Source organism: Phyllostomus discolor, chromosome 2 (assembly GCF_004126475.2).
Source record: "Phyllostomus discolor isolate MPI-MPIP mPhyDis1 chromosome 2, mPhyDis1.pri.v3, whole genome shotgun sequence".
NCBI lineage: Eukaryota > Metazoa > Chordata > Mammalia > Chiroptera > Phyllostomidae > Phyllostomus > Phyllostomus discolor.
Genome location: NC_040904.2, coordinates 60,470,948 through 60,491,543, shown reverse-complemented (window position 1 = coordinate 60,491,543; position 20,596 = coordinate 60,470,948). Strand labels below are relative to the sequence as shown.

The window sequence follows — 20,596 nt, the reverse complement described above, 5'->3', positions numbered from 1 at the left end:
AATGAAAGTTTTCAGGTCCCCAAAAGCACTTGCTTGAAATAAACATCAGTTGTCTAAACAAGTAGTACTTGATTTATTACTATGATTTTCCTGGGGTTCCATTTCTGCAATGATATCTTATTACTAACCCCTTGCAGTTGGGCCATTGTGAAATATTATTTAAGAAGGGAGGAAATGCAATGAAAAAAGGACTAAAAGCTAATGATATTCCATGAATACTTTTATAAAGGAAAATGCACTCTGATTGCGATGCACAGATTTTAGTTGAGAATGAAGTATGTAAAATTTTCACATTTAAGAGAAGTTCTATAAGATGCTCTTTTAGAATCTGCTATACTATGAAACAATGATGGTTTTTTTTTTTAATAGTGACAATTTCCTTGAGTCTCAAATACCTTAAAGGTCAGGCAAAACACAACAATTTGGTGGGGAAAAGGGATACATTTTGAATTAATAATAAATACAATGTTTTCTTAAAGACTGTTTTATTTTATTATGGAACTTAATTTAGAATTAAAAATATAAGTTCTGTGGTTCTGAAATCTACCTGAAATGCTGCATGTATGGCAACCTCAATAGAAAAGCTATTAATGACTATATATTTTTTTATTGTATTACATGTGACCACTCAGGATAAAATTAAAGAAATCTACATTGCCTAGTTAGGTAAGACTTGAGATCAAGAGTTTACTCCACTTTTGCTATAAACTTGTTTGGCAACTACTCATAAGTCTATTAATCACTCAGTTTCCCATTACTAAAAACAAGCAACATTGTGCTGATGAGGCCTTAAACTACCAATCCCACTGAAAGAAAGGATAGGAAGAGAACACATGTGGCAGTGTGTTTGCATCTTTGGGGGAAAAGAGTACAACTCAATGTGATACTATTGGCAGTACTATTTTTAATGCTATTTATTAGTTAAAAAGAAAACAGTCCTAGGTGTACATGATTCTATGAAGAAACCATATTCTATCACAGATGAAGTAGTTAGGTACAGATATATAGTGGTAAATACTTTGGTAAGGTGAATCATCACCATTTATTTAGTCTTTCTTGTATATATGAATTGGGTATATGAGCAGATGTGATTTTGTATCTCTTCAAGAAGTGGGTAATATACCTGTAATTTTAAATAGTGACTTGAACACAAAAGAACATTGAAAGACATTGACAATTTCTAGACATCTTCTGAGTTACAGTTCCTTCTGAATATTGCTATTATCAGCTTATAAAGTTTTTATGGTACATATATACAATGAAATCTTACTTAGCTATAAAAAAGAATGAAATCTTACCATTTGCAACAGCATGGATGGACCTAGAATAGTGATTTTCAACCTTTTTCATCTCATGGTACATGCAAACTACCATATTTTACTGTGTATAATGCACATCTTCTTTGCCCAAATTTTTGAGGGAAAAATAAGGATGTTTGTTTTTCCCCTCAAAAGCATTTTACATGAGTAGTGCTAATTCCACACCTATATACATGTTTTTAATTCTTTTTTTTTATGCTTATGCATTGAAAGTGTAACTCTAAAAAGCAATAATGATATCCATGTGCAAAGAGTGCCCTGGAATACAGTAATAGGTTTTCTAAATATAAATAAATTAAAAATTGAATTAAAAAATTAAAATATTTTTCCCGTAAAGTTTGGGCCAAAAACATGGGTGCACATATACACAGCAAAATATGGTAATTACTAAACTTCTGTGACACACCAAAAAACATATTAGATTTTTTGCTGATCTGTAAAAAAGTATAATTTTAATTGATTTAAAAAAATAATAATAATAGTAATTACCTAAAATTTTTTCTCCAAAGTGACTTTTTAAAAAATCAAGTTGCTTATATGTAAGGATTTCTGGTACCAAGAATTAACCAATCAGACACAACATTATTATGCAAGGTGACCAATAAGATGCAACTCTGTTACATGACCTACATATTTATTCAAGACAGGACATTCATACCAGATGACTGTTGTCATTTTTTAAATAAATACTAAGCATAAAAGTGTCTCATTTTTTTATTTGACAATCTGAGGGAAAAGACATCAGTGCCTCTGACTAGGTATTGCATGTTTTAAAAATTCTTGAGGCACACCAGTGTGCCTCTTGCAGAATACCAGTTGAAAATCACTGACCTAGTGGATATTATGCTGAGTGAAATAAGCCAGACAGAGAAAGACAAATACCATGTGATATCATTTATATGTGGAATATAAAGAACAAAATAAACAAACAAAATAGAAACAGACTTGTAGGATACAGAGAACAAACTGATGGAGGTCAGAGGGGAGGGATGTTGGGGACAGGGTCAAAAAGAGGTGATGGGATTAAGAAGCACTAATTTTAGTTACAAAATAGGCATGAGAATGTAAAATAAAACACAGGGAATATAGTTAACAATTCTGTAGTAACTATCTGTGGTGCCAGGTGGACACTTGAATTATTGGAAGAAATACTTTATAACTTATATGAATGTGTATCTGTTGTACTGTACACCTGAAACTAACACAAAAAAAGTGTTGAATGCAAAGTCTACTTGAAAATAAAATTAAAAAGGCAAAATGTATTTAGTGTAAAAACTTGTATAAACTAATTTAACATGAAGAATGGTCTAAGTGTTCTTTTTGTTTATATACCATGTTTTTTGGACTATAAGATGCACTTTTTTACCACATTTTTGCTTCAAAATTTTTCCCATTTTCCTCTTCTAAAACCTAGGGGCATCTGGGGTCTGCACCATAAGACACATCTAGGTTTTAGAGGAGGAAAAAATAGAAAAAAATTTTTGAAGCAAAAAATGTGGTAAAAAAGTGTGTCTTATAGTTCAAAAATATGGTATATGCACATATATTAATTTTTATTGAATTTATTGGGGTGACATTGGTTAATAAAATTACATAAGTTTCAGGTTTACAAAGCTATGATACATCATCTATATATTGTATTGTATGTTTACCACCCCAAGTGAAGTCTCCTTCAGTCACTTTTATGCCCCTTTTACCCTTTCCACTTCCCATTACCCCCCCTTTTGCTTTGGTAATCAGCATACTGTTGTCTATGTCTATTAGGTTTTGTTTTCCTAATTCCTTCACCTTTTTCACACAGCACTTCAATACCCCTCCACTCTAACAGCTGTCAGTCTGTTTTCTTTATCTATGAGTCTGTTTTTATTTTGTTTGTTTATTATGTTAATTAGGTTCCACATATAAGTGAAGTCATATGTTATTTGTCTTTCTCTGACTGGCTTATTTCACTGAACGTAATATTCTCCAGGTCTGTCCATGCTGTTACAATAGGTAAGATTTTCTTCTTTTTTATGGGCAAGCAGTATTCCATTGTGTCAATGTACCACAGCTTTTTTATACACTCATCTTTGATGGTCACTTGGGCCGCTTCCAAATTTTGGCTATTGTAAATAACACTGCAGTAAACACAGGGGTGCATGTAGTGTTTCAAATCAGTGTTTCAGGTTCCTTCAGATAAAGTTCCAGAAGTGAAATCACTGGGTTATATGGCAGTTCCATTTTTAATTTTTTTTGTGGAAATTCTATACTGTTTTTCATAGTGGCTGCACCAATCTGCATTCCCACCAACAGTGCAAAAGGGTTCCCCTTTCTCCATATCCTTTCTAACACTTATTTGTTGATTTATTGATGATAGCCATTCTAATGTGAGGTGACATCTCATTGTGGTTTTAATTTGTATTTCTCTGATGATTAGTGACATTGAGCATCTTTTCATAGGTCCACTGGCCATCTTTCCTCTTTGAAAAAGTGTTTATTCATGTCCTTTGCCCATTTTTTATTGGATTTTTTTTTTTGGGGTGTTGAGTTTTAAGAGTTCATTATATAATTTGGATATTAACCCTTTATCAGCTGTATCATTGGCAAATATGTTCTCCAATTCAGTGGGTTGTCTTTTCATTTTGCTGATGTTTCCTTTGCTGTGCAAAAACTTTTAGTAGTCCCCCTTGTTTATTTTTCTTTGTTCCCTTCCTGAGGAGACGTATCAGAAAAAAATATTGCTACAAGAAATGTCCGAGATTTTGTTGCCTATATTTTCTTCTATAATTTTTATGGTTTCGAATCTAACATTTAAGTCTTTAATCCATTTTGGATTTATTCTTGTGTATGGTGTGAGAAGGTGGTCTAGTTTCATTTATTTACACATATCTATCCAATTTTCCCAACACCATTTATTGAGTATATAATCTTTACTCCATTGTATGTTCTTACCTCCATTGCTGAATATTAATTAATCAGAAAACCATGGATTTATTTCTGGGCTTTCTATTCTGTTCCATTGACCTATATGTCTGTTTTTATGCCAGCACCATACTGTTTTTGTTACTGTGGCCTTATAGTATAGATTAATAACAGGTAGCATGATACCCCCAACTGTGTTCTTTTTTCTCCACATTGCTGTAGCTATTTGGGGTCTTTTGTGGTTCTTTATAAATTTTTGGAATATTTGTTGTACTTCTGTGAAATACACCATTGTTATCTTGTGAGAACTGCATTGAATCTCTATATGTAGTATGGACATTTTAATGATGTTAATTCTTCCTATCCAGGAACATGTTATATGCTTCCACTTATTCCTGTCATTTTCAGTTTCTTTCTTCAGTGTCTTATAATTTTGTGAGTACAGGTCTAGTCTATCTTTGGATAAATTTATTTCTAGGTACTTTATTTTCATGTGATGCAATTGTAAATGGGATTATTTTCTTAGTTTCCCTTTCTGATAGGTCATCATTGGTATATAAAAATGCAGCTGATTTCTGGATATTTATTTTGTATCCTGCTAGTTTGCTGAATTCATTTTTCAGTTCTAGAAGTTTTTTGGTGGAATCTTTAGGGATCTCTATATACGGTATCATGTCATCTAAAATAATGGCAGTTTTACTTCTTCCTTTGCACTTTGGATGCCCTTTATTTCTTCTTGTTTGATTGCCATGGCTAGAACCTCTAGTTGAATAAGAGTGGTGAAAGGGAACATTTCTGTCTTTTTACCAATCTTAAGAGAAATACCTATAGTTTTTGCCCATTGAGTATAATGTTGGCTTTGGCATTATCAAATATGGCCTTTATTATGTTAGATATGGTCCCTCTATTCCTACTTTGCTGAAAATTTTTATAATAAGTAGGTGATGGATTTTATCAAGTGCTTTTCTGCATCTATTGATATGATCATGTGATTTTTATTCTTCATTTTTTATGAAATGTATATTTATTGATTTGCAGATTTTGTGCCAAACTTGTGTCTCTGGGATAAATCCCACTTGATCATGGTGTATGATCTTTTAATGTATTGCTTAATTTGACTTGCCAATATTTTCTTGATAATTTTATCATCTATGTGCATTTGGGATATTAGCCTATACTTTTCATTTTTTTGTAGTGTCTTTATCTGATTTTGGAATTAGTATAATTCTGACCTCATAAAATGCACTCAGGAGTCTTCCCTTCTATTGGATTTTTTGGAATAATTTGAGAAAGATAGGTGTCAGTTCTTTTTCAAATGTTTGGTAAAGTTCACCTGTGAAGCCATCTGTTACAGGACTTTTGTTTGTTGGGAGTTTTTTGATTACTGCTTCAATTTCATTAGCTGTAATCTGTCTATTCAGGTTTTTTTATTCTTCCTGATTCAGTTTTGGAAGATTGTATGTTTCTAGGAATTTATCCATTTTGTTCATATGGCCAATTTGTCGGCATACAGTTATTCATAATCTTTTCTTTGTGTTTCTTTTGTGTTAGTTGTTATTTCTCCTCTTTCATTGTGATTTTGTTTATTTGGGTCCTCTCTGTGTTTTTCTTGTTTGGTAATCTATCTGAAGGTCATTCTCACCTGGCTGAGTAGCCTACTTTTAATTTATAGAAACCAGGGTTGAAAGGCACAGATAGAATCTTACCTATTTTGTATTCACAATTATGTTTTAATTTCAGAATAATGGCTCTTTAGTCACTGAACACAAAACACTTTTAGCATTAAACTTTACAGTACTTGAAATCCTATTTTGACAGCATTCATACTCATTAAAAGCTTAACCCATGACCCTTGTTTGCACAAAGATTTGGGTGTTACTTAAAATGGCTATGTAATAAACTGCTTCTCTGCAAATTAATACATAATCCCCCCCCATCTGTAATGTGGGATCTTTGGAGGAGAAGAAAGCTAGTAAGAAATGAAAAAATGGGGAGAAAATTCAAAATCAAAGTGAAATATTAACCATAGGGTTATTCCAGCTGTGGCCATCAAATCCCTAATGAATAATTGGAACAGCATTACTATGAAACCCATTTTATGGCACTTACCTATTTTTAAACTAAACTAACTGGACACAAATATATTTTCATCTTCAAATATTTAGAATATTTTCCTGTCTTCACCTCAACTTTTTCTGGATTTTGATACTAATTTTTCTTTTTTGTATATTGTATATGTTTATTCAACAACTGACCTAATTCTAGATTTTAGTTTATTACATTCCTATCTATTTTATAGGTACTCCATTAATACCATGGTTTTACTCTCTAAGGAAAAAAAAATCAACCTATCCCACAAAAATGCATCTTTTCAAGGAAGATACGTAAATTATGTCGTGATGATTCCTATTAGTCAAGTACTCTTTAGTGAATTTCTTTAACTACTGTGTTTAAAATAATTTTGCTTATTAATATTTTATTTAAAATATTTTATTTTGGTGTAAGAAAAAATTTTCTAGTAATAACGACCTTATATTTTGAACAAACAGCTGCAAATATGTTTGTTTATTCATTCAACATATATTTAGAAGCCTCCTATGCGCAGGCCCCTTTGCTAGACTTGGGGAACTTATGAACTAGATAAGAAGAGGAAAGCCTTTGTTCTAATAGTTCTTGTATTTTAATAGGGGAACAGACACCAACAAAATAAACAACTGAATGTGGTAGTTTCAAATAAATGTTAAGAAGAAACAAAATAACTGTGGAAGGTGAGGACAAGGGCACCTTAGGTGTCTGGCAAGTGGGCCTAAGGAAAGGCTCTTTGAGCCAAGAGCAAGCCGATGGACAGCCAGTATTTAAGGAAGAGAGACAGATGTGGACAGTGGCCCAATGGAAGAAACTAGTATGTGGTGGGGAGGAAGTCGGGACATCTGAGAGGAAGCAGGGCATTTAAAAGGGCATCTGCAGGGATCAAGAGTCAGGCCTGTGAAACTTGTGGGACAAATAAAGGAACTTGCTTTTCATTTTAAATGTAATGGGAAGCCAAGAGATGATTATAAGCAGAGGGTTAACATCATCCAATTAACATTTTAAAAGAATCCTTTTTATTTTCTTTACCTCTCATAGTTTAGAATATGTTGGGTATTATGTTTAGACAGGTCTAAAAAAGCTGCTCTTACAAAGTCGAAGATAGTTTATCTTCATAGGGTCATAATATTGTATCATACCAAAGTAGTAGAAATAGTTAAGGATTTACATGACATTTTTTATACAGAGATTTAATAATTTGGTAGCAAAACAACTGATTATATTCCTGTAAGAGAGGAATTTTTTCTTCAGTAAAACCCTAAGTAATTTAATGGCAGTGATTTTGATTACCCTGTGAAGAACTTGAAATGTACCGCTAAAAAAACAAAAAAAAAAATCCTCTGAATAACAGTGAAAAAAGAAACCATTTTGTTTAAATGTAATTATTAGATAAAAAACAAGGATAACTTCTAACAAGCAGGGCTAATTTTAGGGAGGCTTAGAGCTGTGCCTCATTTTTCCAATGAGATAAAAATATACCTAGATAAATCTAGGGACACTTTGAAGCATGCAACTAGTCATAAAAGAGCCACAGAGGAGGTAACTTTATGGAAGAGGTAAGAGGCAAGGCTGTACATTTCGGTATTAGTGGGTTCCCTTTCTTTTAGAGGGACACACATATTCTAATGTTGCATTTTTGTAAAACATCCTTCTAAAATTCAAGTCATTTTACACCTAAATAATGAAGTTTATGAATATTGATGATACTACTTTACCATACCACCTTGTTATGGATTGACAAATATTATCCAAACTTTATATAGCTATCTATTAATGAATTTTACTTCTAGTTGATTTCTATTTTCAAAAATCAAAACTAGTTTGAAGATAAATGTTTGTTTTCATTTGATATTTTTAAAATGTTAAATATGGTAGAATATCAAATTAAAAATCATTAAACAAAATTGTATCTCATCTTTGAAAGAAATTATATGCATGGCATAGGAAAATAATTTGGGTGAAAATTACATAAAAATTTAAATCATGGCTGTCTTTGGGTGATGAGATTATAGGTTTTTTTTGCCTGATTTTTAAATATTTTCCAAGTTTTCTACAATAATTGCACATGATTATTATGTAAAAAAATGTACCTACACACATCACCTAAACCAAAACTAAAGGTTATACAATAGACAAGACCAATATTTTAATTATATGATAGATGTCACTTCATAATTGCTATTCAAAGATAATTGCCCCTCAAGAATAGTATATATTTGAATGCCATCAAATGATAATATCAGGAATAATTAGTACTTTTTTCAGTTGAATTAAATTAATACAAAGACACTTTAAAGAGTTAATTTATGAAGTAAAAAGGAATTAAAGGACTAAAGGACAGAAAAAATAATTAAACTATGAGAAGGAAAGTTGAAAGAACATGGGGTGTCAGGGAAACCTTTGATCTGTTTGTAGGACCTCCTATCTTTATCGGTAAAATAAAAAGGTTGACTAAAGAGATGGCTATTTTGGGCCCTGGCTGGCGTAGCTCAGTGGATTGAGCACGGCTGGGAACCAAAGTGTCCAGGTTCGATTCCCAGCCCGGGTACATTCCTGGGTTGCAGGCCATAACCCCCACCAACCGCACATTGATGTTTCTCTCTCTCTCTCTCTCTCTCTCTCCCCCCTCGCTCCATTCCTTCCCTCTCTAAAAAATAAATAAAATCTTTAAAAAAAAAAAAGAGATGGCTATTTTTAATTCTACAATTTTATGAGCCTAGACTCTAAAAGGAAAAGTTTAGAGTCTTGGTTTTACATGTAACAGCCAGTATATGTATGACTCCACAAATTTTTTTTGCTTCAGCTTTGGTAACTTTCAAATTTGCTAGTTATTGTCTGACTCTTCAAAGTACTCTTCTGCCTCAGGACCTTTGCACTCACAGTACTTCCTGCTTATTCCCTAAAATATTTCTTGCCTAATTCCATCACCTTCTTCAATTCTTTGCTCAGTTGTCACCCTTTCAGTGAGACCTACCCTGACTACTTAAAACTACAGGCCTCTTCCACTCTCACCCTGTTCTCCTGCTTCATTTTTCCCTATAGCACTTACAACCTTCCAATATACTATTCACTTATTTTGCTTGTTGTCTATCAAACAACACACTAAAATATATTACTCCAAGGAGGACAGAGGCTTTCATCTGTTTATTCTTGTGTTCCCAAGGTCTATAAATAGAGCCTGGCTCATATTAGTTTATCAGTAAATGTTGTATAAATAAATAAATAAATTCTCCATTTTTACACCACCTTACATTTTCATTCCGTGTTAAGAAAATAAAGCAATAAATATGCCCCAAATCATGAGACATTGGTACAGTGGGGAATTCTCTGCAAAACTAGGTATTTTTATTAAACATGTATCTTTAAGAGGAAAAATATCATTTTAATTATTAGACAAAGATTTTTTAAAAACTTTTTATTGAAGCAACTTTATTCTTTGCAGAAATTTCAGAAAATATGAAAGCTATATGTTGCATCATATGCAGAAGTATTATGTAGAAAGTATTTTTAATATTCTGAGAATACAGCACTTCAGTGTTCTGTATTTAATTCAGAACATATCATATTTAATTCAAGGTTCATTGAAATATGTTTTTGGTATAATAGTCTAGTTTAAATCACACTTTTACATAGAAATATTTAATAAGTAGAGCTACTCCAGGGATAAAAATTTTCTTCTCATTTAGTTTTTAAAATGTAAGTCTAGAGGTATATCATTATAGTAAAAAAACTATGGGAAAAAAGGCTTTATTTTAATTCAGAATCTAATGCTGCTGGATTACTTGAATACCTAGGCTAAAAAAATGTCTTTTATAGACTTCTTTGGCTTTGTTTTTTCATCTGTTTGGTTTGGCTGCTCTCATTTACATACTTGTTCTCATTAGGGGTTGGATTTCAGAGCTGGCTGCACTTTGCAATGGGAACAAATGTCTTGCCATGTGATACTAACTTTCCATTACATCCTGAAGCATTTACAATCCCAAAGGCAAAGAATTTATGGCTGGTACATGAGAGATGGAACTATCATATTAAAAAAGCCAATCTGGAACTGGTATTTTTTCTTGTGGCCAATAGTTTCAAGATAATGAGAGCTCAAAATAATCAGCTAATTACAAAAAAGGAATCATTGTTAAAACACTGTTTTCTTTGGCATAAAATAGCTAATATTTCTAGTTGGTTGATAATTTTCATAGCAACCATGGTATTTGGCACATCCTAAACACCTTTGAAGCAGATCGTGGTGCTCTGAAACAGTTCTGAGGATAAGGGAGAATAATACACAAGTCTTGATGATATTCTGTAGCTGTGTAGAGAGCATCATGTAGCAAGTACTTAAAAAGCACTAAGATTTTTCAATAATTCTCCAGCCAAGTAAAAAATTGAGTAGATGCACAAGAGAGATTCATAAGTACTGAAACTCAATGCCTAAATTAGGGTTTGGTAAGGATTCCAAACTTAATTGTTTTAGTCTATAAATAAGTAAATAGATAAATAAATAAATAATACTCATGGAGGTTATTTCAATAGCAGGGTCACTATTAATACTCATAAAAATAACATGGCACCATATTTCCAAGAAGATCTGTATACTTTTCAACTTCTTATTCCTCATTTTGCTGCATGAGGTTAATGGTAGCAAGTATTATCTTATTTTTGGCCAGAAAGTCAAGGGAGACAACTGTTAAGAATAGCAGTCAATAATTGTAAGGACTCATCATAGATCTGTTTATATCTCTGATGATATCTTGTATTTGTACAACATTTTATGGCTGTCATATGCATCATATCATTTGATCCTTATAACCTATATCTGTGTGACCTTGGGCAAGTCACTCAGCCCATGGCCATGGCTCTCATTTGATAAGCTGCATTTAATAGATGTCATCTACAAGTCTATAAGAATGTTTCAGAATTAATTATAGAGTAGTCCAACATATTATGAACTCTTTAAAACAAAGGTATTATTATAAATGTAAGGTATTAGTAGTCTTCTAACTGGGAAAGCAAATTTAGAGGGACTGAATTGACTTTAAGTATTTAACCACATTGATCCCAAGAAACACATGGAACCATAAATTAAAGTATTTATTTTACAAGTTAGATAAAAAGCATTAGATTTTATCACAAAGGGAAAAATGCCTCATAAATGGGAATAGTAATTTATAAAAAACATAATCAAATATTCATTCTGAACCATGAACTCACTACTTTTATTTAAATCCATCAAACTGAATATGATTTTATCAGCCATTGATCTGATCAACATTCAGTCTACATGTGACAACTGATAACAAAACCAATTGTTGAAAAGATACCCAATTTGGGGATAACTAATCCCATAATTGTTATGATTTATATAAACTAAAGAAGAAAATAGGTAATATTTTTGATAAAAAATAATATTTTTCCACATATAATCAGAAATAATATTTCATAAACAATAGTTAAGGTGGTTAGGCCTTGTGATATAGCTCACACATTAGAATAAACCTCTTTAAGAACATTAACTATTTTATAATATATCTCAATTTAAATGAAATTATATTCTCTATCTTTAAATTATTGGTTTTTGAAAAATATATGGTTACCCAAATCCACACCAATTGATAGATTATTTGTACTTCTAAATATTACTAAAATCAGAACGATCATTGTAAGTTATTTCATTTAATTTTTTTTATAATGGAAAGTCCAATACATGTAAAGTAGAATTGTATAATAAATGCCAATATTCAGTGGACTCCTAGAAAATGGAGAAAAAGTGACAGCAGAGAGAGATGAAAACAATAAGTGTTTAGCATGTGCCAGGCAGTGTGGTAGACACTTAAATTGTCTTTATTTAATCTCCACAACTCTGTAAGATAAGCATTATCATCTCTAATTTAGAAATAAAGAAATTGAACCTCAAAGACGTTGAGTGTGCCTCAGGAGTTCAGGATCAGGGCCACTTGAACTATGCATGAGTGCTGCTCAGGTCCATGTTTTCTCCATTTACTCCATTTTATAATTTATGAGCTACCAGGTTAGATGTTCCCAAGTTTGTGAAGAGAAACTATTTTGTGGGTTTTTGTTTTGTTTTGAGATCTCATGGTGGTGGAAAGAGTGGCCAAGAGAAAGGACTTGAACCTCTTTTAAGTCCTGAATCCAAGGAGAAGATCTGCTGAAGTGAGGTTCTTGAGTGGAGAAGGAAGTGGCAGGAGGTAGTGCTTGCCATGTGAAAGAAGCAGTGGACCAGTGCAGTCTTTGGGGTGCACCAGTTAATTAGGCTAGTGTCAGGAAGCACTGCTTTAATTGGATAAGGCTCTGTGGAGGACTTTCTGGGCACTTACATTAAGGAATAGAGCTTTTATAATATGAGGTAAAGAATTTATCTTTCTATTCCTAAAACCCCCCCAAAACAATTGGAGGTATTGGTCTGACATTCTATTTCAATTAAATTGAAGATGCATCTTTAGCTGGAATGTATGTGTAATTGTCTTGGAATTAGACATTCCAGGGTCAGACTAACTCTACACAGCAGACAAGCAAATTCCCGGGATACCAGGCAATATTTCCAGCAGGCTGCTGCTGCTTCCTGTCCCAGAGAAGAGTCTTTGGTTCTAGTCCCAGCTCTGCAACTGGCAAATCATCTCACCTCTCTGGGCCTCTGTTTTTCCTCCTCTGAAAAATAAGAAGGCTGAATTGAACAATTCTTAGACCCTCTTTCAGCCTTTCCGGTTTGTGATTCTAGAAGAAAAGTAATAACAGCTTATCCATTACGCACTCTTGGGAAACAAAACCAAAACAGTTACCTTCCATGGTAAACTGCTGTGTCTGCTATTTAGATTTTAGTGTTCAAAGATTTATTTAAAGTCCATTAATCCTGTAGACTTGGCAGGAAGCAGGCTGTTGACATTTCCATACACATATAAATGTATTTTAGCATTGTTAGACAATATTTTTGTAGGCTGAAACTTTGCTTAGAGTTAATTAAAAAATTTATTTTAACATCTCATTTTGAAATTTCAAGTAATTGACTTATTTTGGTTGTCCTAGTTAGGTGCTTTTTATATCTCAAATGAGTTTGTCAAACACTCCAAAAATTACACTCTGCCCTTGACAATTGCTTGGTATATGAAAGGAAATAAATAACAATTAAATGTTATAATATTTTTGTTATTCAAACATATACACCTTAATGATGATTACATGCTAAATGGAACATTTTACTATAGTATCACTTTAAGCTTTTCTACTCCATAAGGTTCATTAGTTCACAGATGGGTGTATAATCTTGGTAAGAAAACAAAAGGACTTTACTTATGTGAATATATGATTCATCTTTTGGAGTTGCATTTGTTCACATACCTGCATTGAGTTCCTGCTAACTTGACAAGCACTGGCTGCTTGCTGAGTGTATATAGATGAGTTAGATATGCCCTCCACCCCGGGAAAATCCAAGCAAGCGGAAGATACCTGTTGTTCATCTGGGAAAAAAGTTTTTCACCTCTATTACCTCATTTGAAGCAATGAGGTGGTATTATTTTCTTTATTTTATTCATGAGGAAACTGAGTTTCATAGAGGTTAAGTTATTGTAATAGTCAACTTGTTATTACTTGCTTAGTATTTGTTGTACTATTGAACAAAGACTGGAACTTTTTCTCATCTATCTTTTTACTCTTTAGGCTTCAGTACCTAGCACAGTACCTGGAACATAATATGTTCTCAGTACACATTTGATGGGTTAATAAGTATTGGGTCGTTAGTACATCAACACATATTGGATCACAGATAAGCATTCATAGCATTAGTCTTTTCACCGTTTATGCAAATGCTCTTTCACTATGTCTTGCTGCCTCTTTAATTATATCTGTTTAGTATTATCAGAAGGGGTACTTGCCGTCTGAAAAGAGAGCTATGTGGTAATTTTTAATTTTTTAATTGTTTTTTAAAAATTCTCACAGAAGGATATGTTTATTGATTTTTTTTAGAACGCGCTCGAGACATACATCGATGTGAGAGAGAAACATTGGTTGCCTCCCTGACCAATACTTGAACCAGCAACCTTTTTGGTGTACAAGACAATGCTCTAACAAACTAAGCCACCTGTCCAGGGCCTACCTAATTTTTTAAATAAGGAAAGAGATTGTCTTTGAAAACAAGAAGCTGAATACCCCTCACAAAAACACTTGGACCTTGAAACTCAGCTGTCAAAGTACAATCATACCTCGGTACTCATTGGCTTCAGAACTTGTCAAAACCTGTACTCATTGTATTTTGGCGAGAAAAAAAAATGTTTCAGCACTCGGAACTTGCTCAGGACTCAATGCTTGCTAGAACTTGTATGAGTCACCATGCCGCCCCACAAGAGAAAATGCTTTATCATTTGGTATGCATCAGTTTTGACATGGTCATAAGTTTTGGAATGAATTAATGATGAGTACCAAGGTACCTCTTCATTCTTTTCTTTATGAAGAAACAATTGTCATATGTATCAAGCTTTCCCACTGTTACATGGTTTGAAATAATTTTGAATTAGTCATTAGAAGAGGTGGAAGCAAGTTTGAGAGTCTAGAAGTACTTTGTATATTTTATTAGTGATTTGGATGATATTTATGAATTCAGTTGTGGTTGATTCTAAGTTTTATAGGGTTATTAGCACTTTAGAATATAAAAATGGAATTCAACATGAACTTGGAGAAATTTAAAGTTGATCATTCTAAAGAGGGACACATGTAGGCAGGAAAGACAAATATACAATAACTGTAATATGCAAATATGGTAGGAAGGAATTCAGACTATCAAATTCAGTAATCTCAAAGTAATTCTTGTGTTACTTTCTTCAGATGCTAACTGAAATACTCTGGTCAGTAATGGGCCTACCAGTTTAAGGAATTATAACAAATTGTATGAGATTCAGAGAATATAAAAATTACTAAAGGCTGGAAATTTGGAAATGTGAAAACATAGAAAATAAGTTAAATTTCAGTTATGTAAGGTCTCAAAATTTTTTAGCTCTCAAACACACATTCTCAGAAGCTGCTCCAGGATGCACTCCACCAAAATGAGGGAATTCATCAGAGACAGAAGAAAACAATGGATACAAGATACAGGCAAAGGAAGTTCCCAGGACAGAGAGGAGGGTGAGCCTGGTTGGCAAGTATGCATCCAGGACCATCCATCTGGTTGATGTACATTACAAAGTGCCAGGAGAGACTTCATTAAGAAGATGAATATGAAAAAAATGCAGGTGTGTTTGAATATTTTAAGAAAAAAGTTAAACAACTGATGGAGAGTGTGGATTAAATTAGTGAGAGTACATAATCTATTTGACAAAACAAAGATGAACTCCAGGGAAATAAAAGTTCAAGCCAAAAAGAAAAGAATTATAGTATATATATGACAGAGCTTAGCTATAAATAATATTTATTTATATACCAACTATAATGTAAACACTAAATATTAATCTAATGTAAATTATTATCTAATGCTACTGAGTGGATAAAGAAATGAGAAAAGGGGATGTGTATGATGGGAAGGGAAAGGGTGGTAAAAACAACCTACATCCTTGTAATTCACAGTGAGAAGTTATGGATAATACCTACATTTCACAAATCAAGTTAGCAATATAAGCAAATAAAACATACTTAAAATTGTGAAAGTAAACACCAGAAACATTAGTTAACTAATTAATCAAATGAACAAAACAAAAAAGCTAGAAACGTTGAATATGGTTGTCTTGGAGTGGGCAGAAAGGTGTGAGATGTGGGAGCATGGGAGGGAGGAAGGACTGCTATTTTTCACAACAAACTCTATCAATTGGATTCTTTAAACTATATGCATTTTAAATTTTGATTAAAACAACCAAAACCAAAAAGAAAATCACATTATATAACTATATAAAAATATAGCTAAGAGGTGACCTAATAATATCCAATGTAGGGAAATTTGTCTTTTCTTAGGATGATAACCACCTGCTTGTTGTATTTGTGAAGTCAAGATTTGGTTAGGCTCTCTCCTCTCCAGCACACGCTCTCCTCTCTGAAGCAGGTGCCTTTCCCTTCCTCTTCTTATCCTCCCTCAGGCACTTACCTTTGCCTTTCTCTTTCCTAAGTTCCAAAGGCCCTTCTTTTGCCTCTGTAACTTGTTTCGTGAGCCTAGGTAGCCCAGTTGTCTCACTTCTGCTACCTCTGTAGCTTTCTAAATAAACTTCCTGTTATAATTTGGGGGACAGGTGTGGGAAAGGCCCTAGCTGGATAGTTCAGTTGGTTAGAGTGTCGTCCTAATAACACCAGGGTTGTGGGTTTGATCCCAGTCAGTGCACGTACAAGAAGCAACCAATTAAAGCACAAATAAGTGGAAAACTAATTCATGTTTCTCACTCTCTTGGTCCCTCTCTCCCTCCACCCCCAAATCAATTTAAGAAAAAGATTTTGGTTCATGCTGTGTTCTGGTAAGGATTGTTTTATGGGTATTTCCAAACAGATGTGGTATTTCCTTTCCTGAAGCTCTTGGGACTAACAGTCCATACTCAATCATCTGGCATGCCTTCTGTGCAGTTATGGAGTAAGGCCTGAGTACATTGCCCTGCCTCCTCCTCTGGGTTCCTTGTAACTCCATAGGCCACTGGCAGAGGTGTGGTGTGAAGGACAGAGCACTGACTTTGTAGACCTTAGGTCAAACTCCAGCTCAATCATATGCTATTTTTGTGACCTCAGAAAAGTTACCGAATCATTTGAACCATAATTTCCTCAGTAAAATGGGGCTATGTGATACCCACCTCATAGCAGTGCTAAGTGATTAAATAAAATTATGTTTATAAAGTACTTGGCAGAAGCTCAAAAAATATTAGTTCTTCCTCTCACAGTTTCAGAGCAGTAATCATTTGAATTATATTATGGTGGTGTCTAATCTGATACAATCAAGTAGAGAATTAAGATGTATATTTAAATAAATTCTTGTTTTACCTTTTACATACGCAAAACAACTAGTTCTCCTATCCTAGATGGATATGCTTTAAAAACAATCGGTTTGCTCAAATTAGATAACTATTTTGATCTCTTGTAGACACAACCTGAGTGTTCATGTGTTACATGTGGCCTAGTACTATGAGAAGACTTCGGAAATGCTCAAGGCCCATAGCTGATGAAGTAGTCAAAACATGCCCCATCCAGCCAGTCTCCCAAGTTGCTACATAACCCCTGAGACCTTGTGAATCATGGTTTATAAACAACTATTCATAAATACAGGTATTTCCCCTAGGGTATTATTTATGTGAGGCTGTTAAAGAGCAATTTTTTTTTGGCCTTGCTAAGTATTAACTCAAGCACCTGGCTCACAAAGGTAGAAGTGGGAGGGTGAAGAAGAATGCACTTAGGAAAAGAAGCTAAAGAAGCCCATTTACAAAGAGAAGTGAGCCTTTGAAGAAAATCCTTCCTAGGCAATAGGGACCAGAGGGTCCCATGGTCCTATATCGTCCAGATGACAAGAATAAAAGATCCTGTTTGGTGAAAAGCAACCTGCCACTTACTCAGTTTTGTGATTCTGCCCAAAATGGATTTCCAAATGAAAGATTAAGGAAAAATCTCTATGTTCCTACTTCTCAAACCTGTTCAGATATTAATAGTTTAGTGCCTATAATAGCAGGGCCTATTTTCAATCAATAAAAATATTTTTATTTTATACACTTTTAAAATAATGCAGCCAGTAACTACTTACATTTTTCCAGAATTGGCTCATAGTAAAATAGATTTCTCACTTTTGATCTAGGTGAAAGAGCAATGAGTTCCTCCTTTGTATCATTCCCTTTCTTAACCTAAAACAGGAATAAAAATCCTTTCAATCAGTATTTCAAGACATCGACACAGCCTGTATACATATGGACTGATATTGAACTCAGAATCCATTTTGTTTGTCTTTACCTATCTGTAATTATATTAATCATAATAATAGTTATACTTGTTCTCTGAGTTTTTCCATATACTATACATGTTATGGTTACTGAATACATATAACTGTTAATATTCTTTTCATAACTTATGTAAATGTTATACTAGATGTGAAATACAAAAAAAATGAGAGCAACAGCAAACTTGGATCATGATATTTCAAAGGACTGATATGGTTCAGAGTGTTTTTTCTTAATGAAGGCCAAAAGACCTGACTTCCTTCCATTACCTGCCCTTCCCTTTCTGGGAAAAATTGGGTCTCAACTCAGGTCCCCATGGTTATGGTATTGCCCCATCTCCCATGATGTCTGTACTGAGACTTCCTAGGAATGAATCTTTTTAGTGTTGTGAGACCATACCATCTAATTAAAAGGTTGATCATCAATACATCATTTAGATTCATTTATGACCGAAAGGGAGAACTTTCAATGAAAAAAGAGGTTCTGTGGAGAGTAACTTACAGGGTGATTTCATCATAAATCCCTACCTCAGTGTGGCATGATGGGTAGTTTTGCCCCCGGCATATAAATTTTTAGTAAAAGATTTATCATTGCCTTAAGAAAGCCCTGTCTATTGTTTCTGTGCATCCAGAAACTAACCTAGTTACCACACCTTTGAAATAGGTAACCACCCTCAACAAAGTACATAATCTTGTTCACTGTTTTGTAATCCAATCCCGGCCTTGCTTTCTCCTACTCATGTACATTCCATTTTTCATTTCAATTGCATAAAAGAAGCTGTATAATTGTTGTTCTTGGGAGCATTTGAGACCTTGCTGCCTAGCATATGTCATCAATTTGGCTCAAATAAACTCATATAAAAATTTTTAAAAATTCTTCCAATCTTTTATCAATTGAATTTATCAGTTCCCTGAATTGAGCACCTGTTGGACTCCGGAGATACCAAATGACTGACAGAGTAGTTGCTGACCTGGAAGAGCTCATTTTCTCTTTAGGGATGATGGTGGAGGGGAGGAGCTGAGATTTGGAAATGGACAATGATGATAAGAATGACAATAAAAGTAAGTACAAAGCTTAAAATAGCACAAAAACAAGTAAGGCCAATTCTGGGGCTTTCCAGAAAGTCTTCAACAGATGAAGTGAATTTTTAGCTTGGACTCAAAGGAGTTTGCTAGTCAGATAAAGGGGACATTGAAAACATGTGTGAAGGATAGCAAAGGAATGGCATAAGGTAAAGAAATAGAGTTTAGGACCAAATACTATGTTTAGGCAATAGCATAAGGTGAGAGGCAAGAAACAAGAGGTAGAACATCCCATAGATAAGTAATAGGAGTGATCAACTCCAAGATGTATAATATAGAGAACACTGCTGACAGTGAGGATGGGCTGGAGTGAGATGAGAGAGGAATTAGGAGTATCCCAGGTGAGAGATAGGGGGGTTCTGAAGTATGACAATAAGCATGTCAAGGAGGGGATGATAAATAATTAGAAATCATTTAAAAATATAAAGTACTATGTAAAATCAGTTTTGGACAAGATGTAGGTGTAGATAGATATGCTTTGCTTCCCTGCACAACTAAAATAAGGATAACAACACATTTAAAAACAAGACCAGCCAGAACTGCTAGTATATCGAGCTGTATGGAAGTCCAACAACCAAGGAGTTTAAGAAGAAACATTCATCCAGACTGGTAGGAGGGGTGGAGACAGGCAGGTGGGGAGGAGAAATCACACAACAAGTTAATGGCTGGAAGATCTGGATATCCCACATTCATAAGCAGATAAACCGAGAGGAGCAACTGGGGAGTGAGGCAGACAATGTGACCCAGGATTCCAGCACAGGAAACTAAAGCCTCAAAACCTCTGGCTGTAAACACCAGTGGGGGTTGCAGCAGGGGGAGAAACTCCTAGCCTCACAGGAGAGTCCATTGGAGGGGCCATAGGATCCTAGAACATACACAAGACCACTCACCTGGGAATCAACACATGAAAGGGCACAACCCACTTGTGGGTAGTAAGAGAAGTGATAAAAGTAGGGTGAGAGCCAAGCAAGAGGCATTGTTCCCACTCTTCCATATACAGTGCCACAACCCAGTGACCTGGATTGCCCTGCTTTGGCAAATACCTAAGCTCTGCCCCTTACACTAATGTAACAGGTGTGCCAAGACAAAGAAATATGGCCCAAATGAAAGAAAAGATCAAAACTCCAGAAAAAAGAACTAAGCAAGGAAGAGATAGCCAACCTATCAGATGCAGAGTACAAAACACTGGTAATCAGGATGCTCACAGAAATGACTGAGTATGGATGCAAAATAAAGGAAGAAGTGAAGCTTGTACAAAATGAGATAAAGAAAACTATACAGGGAACCAATGGTGAAGGGAAGGAAACCAGGACTCAAA

General features: G+C 34.1%; 1 long non-coding RNA gene across 1 annotated transcript; it reads left to right on the top strand.

Annotated features, from left to right (window-relative positions):
- The first annotated feature begins 471 nt into the window (after positions 1-471).
- LOC118498858 lies at positions 472-20,033 on the top strand. Its single transcript, XR_004901346.1, has 3 exons — positions 472-666; positions 6,520-7,864; positions 19,192-20,033. It is a non-coding gene; the product is annotated as an uncharacterized LOC118498858 (long non-coding RNA).
- Positions 20,034-20,596: the final 563 nt, after the last annotated feature.